Below are 3,329 nucleotides of genomic sequence, written 5' to 3' on the forward strand. Positions count from 1 at the left end.
GTGGCATTTACGGGGCGGAGAGTTTACCGGCCGTGTCAACAATGGATGGGGGAAGTGGTGTAACTATCGGCATTATGTTATTGTTTGGAATTATATGTAAATATTTAGTATTGTTGTGAGTTTCTGTTGTCACTCTTTCTCTCATTTTCTCTTTTCCATTGCTTCGGCACAAAGTAGCTCCATTCCGCTGCTTGGTTTGTAACAGCTGCAAAAAAACTTTTAGTGACAGGGTCTGTTTTGTATTTATTTTCCATCCAAGTCGTAATTACAACTGGACAGCTGGGAAGTAGCAGCTTGTGATGAGACATTGAAGGCAGCATGACAGCAGGGTTTCATAATGGCAACGGACGAGCGTGCGCTGTCTGCCAAGACAACAAACGCCCCGCTGCAGCTAAATCACCTTCTTAATGTGTGCATCGATGTTTCAATGCGTTTATGTTTGCAACTTGTAGGTCTATGTTAACATTTGCGAATATGAAATACTAAACCAAATGCATGACCTGATTTTCACAAATATTTTACTACATGTATGTCCTTGTTGTAGAAGACTGACGGCCAAAACTCCCTGGACACGTTTACAATACATTTTAAAGCATATATAAAACCCTATGGTAAAACCCCAGACCCGTATCCAGGCCCCCGCTCTGACCGCGTTGCTAGCTCACTATCCCCATCTACTGCTGTGGAGGTTAAACACACTACACATTAAAGTGAGCTATAGAGGTATTACAATAATAACGCTGATCATTCATATATTCGAAAATTTCTTCCCAGTAGGCTACATAGCCTATGTATTGCATACTTCGATATTATTGATTTTTATTTCATTTCATTTTATTTCATCGGTTCGGACCTAACCTAGATTTGAAAATGAAACGTGTATAAATCCATTGAAGTGTCATCAATGTTGTTATTACTAGGTTCTACAAACTGAAACATATGAATGCATAGGTATTTGATATGCTGTTGTTGCAGAGTCCGGACCTAGTGTAGGCACAGCACTGGATTCAATACACATGTAGACTACAGTATATTGTCTGCAAGAGCAAGTTAACTCATGTCATTGTCTTATTTTGCTGTGAAATGTTATCCTTAATCTCCATTTCTATGCCTGCTCACACTGGCCTTTATGCTAAATTCTTAATTACTCCCCATATGCAATTTTTTTTTCTGTGTTATCTATTCTAATGAACTTCACTATGTTTTTATTTGTTTGTTTATTTGTTTTTTAATAAATAAAAGTACACTGAATTAAACATGTTAGGGATTCAATTTCCATAAAAAAAACAATCTTCATTGTAATAACTTGTGGGCTGTTAAGAATACACTTTTCCATTGAGTTGGAGATTGCCATTTTTTATTGTAATGAACTTTGTTATGCGTCCTCGTTAATAACATCTATTTAAAGATACTGTTCTTGTACAATTCATGCAGGTGACTTGTTGGAACATGAATGTTGGATTTCTCAGGAACAGAGAACTAGTTTTGGTTTTCAGCTGTTCAGCCCAATTATCTTTATCATGTGACACTTCACTATAGGTTAAACTCGTCAGCTGTTCATAGTTTGAAATTATAATGTGAATGTATGTATGAATGGTGAATGTAAGATGATAATTAATTTCTGGCTCAGCAGCAAGAATATCAACAAATTTGTGATACGAAGATGAGAACTTGAGTGTTTATGGACATAGCTGTTGCCACACAATGCTGCCATCTATAGGTTAATAGCACATACTACTGTGTACAGTTCTTTGTCACCACAGTAGGTAGACCTGCCGATGATGGTAGTGCAGTGATTCTCAATGTGGGGTCCGGGGACCACCAGGCATCCTTGAGGGAGTTTCAGGGGGTCCCCAGCAAATTGATGAATTGTTAAACTTCACCATTATTTCATTTACAAGAAGTTAACACAGTGAGAATGTAGAAGAATTACTATTTTGATCATAGTTTCACTGTTATCTCTCTACCTACAAAACAGATAGTCATGGAATTCTGGACAAAATCATATCTAATAATAAAAATATTCTCAGATTTGGGTTTGAGAGACAAAATCTTATCAAATGAGGGTCCGGGGCCCAAATGTGGACTAAATTAGGGGTCCTTGATATGAAAAAGGTTGAGAACCACTGTGGTAGTGTATGCTTGCTTGTCCGTCCCTCCGTCCGTCCGTCCGTATCTATCTATCTATCTATCTATCTATCTATCTATCTATCTATCTATCTTTCTGTGTGTCTATCTATCTATCTGTCTGCCTGTCTGTCTGTCTGTCTGAGAGAATATTATGTGAAGATTTGTAGATAGATAGGTAGATAGGTATAGAGTAATTAATCAATTGAACATCCAAGTGAAATGATGAAAACACCACATGAAAAAGGACTTTAACTTTGTCATTGCCCGGGGTAAACACTGTTCCCTCATGATGTTCATGTATTCCAAAATGAAAATGTCTCCATCCTAAACAAATTCAGGGGTGGTTTCATGGACACTGGGATGAAGTCAAATGTCTTTCATGACCAAAATCACCAGATCCAAATTTTGTTGAACCTTAATGGAAAGTTGTGCAGCATGCGAGGTAGATTTCCACCTTCATATCTCAAAGAACTGGAAGCTTTCCTTCTTGAATTTCTATTTTCCCTCCACACACAGTTCAGGATGCAGGATGACAGCAATAGGAGGACTGAAGCTGTTTTTAAGGCAAAGGGTGGCCTTACTCATTATAGATATTTACATATTGTCAGGTGTTTCCATTGTATATATTATAGGCTAATCAAGGATTTAAAAAAAAATTATAGCTGCTAGCAGCAATGTGGCAGCTGGGAACAGCTTAGCATTTAATTATGAGGGAAAATTGGGAAAAAACAGGAGGAAATGAAATATGTTAGGCTTAAATAATGTCTTTTAACAGATCTTCACAAAAAACAGTCAGCATACATACTGTATCTGTATTAGTGTCACATTATGGTTGCACCACCCAGGACTTGATCTCACAAATTTGTTGAGCCACCTGGGAAGTGGTTCCCAGGTGTTTTTTTTCACAGTATGACATCATGAGTGTGGAGTTTTAAAACCCGGGGCATTTTGAGAGGCCCAGGTGCAAAAGAAGATCTTTTGCCACTGTTACTGTGGAGTCTGATTGAACAACGGAGGCAATGAAGAACTGTAAAAGTAGATTGAATTCATTTTGTCAAAACATCAGCCTACAACATAATTTTCTGCTCACTCATTTGCATATATCTCCTATATAGTTTCATTAAAACCTTTAAAGTTTTAATGAAAACAAAGTTGTTGTTTTTTTTATTTATTTATTTTTTATCACAGATAGCCTGTAT

Source organism: Centroberyx affinis, unplaced genomic scaffold (genome assembly GCF_046629955.1).
Source record: "Centroberyx affinis isolate AG114_WGS23_722 - 3 ecotype Tasmania unplaced genomic scaffold, CSIRO-AGI_Caff_v1 ptg004554l_1, whole genome shotgun sequence".
In the NCBI taxonomy this organism is placed as follows: Eukaryota; Metazoa; Chordata; class Actinopteri; order Beryciformes; family Berycidae; genus Centroberyx; species Centroberyx affinis.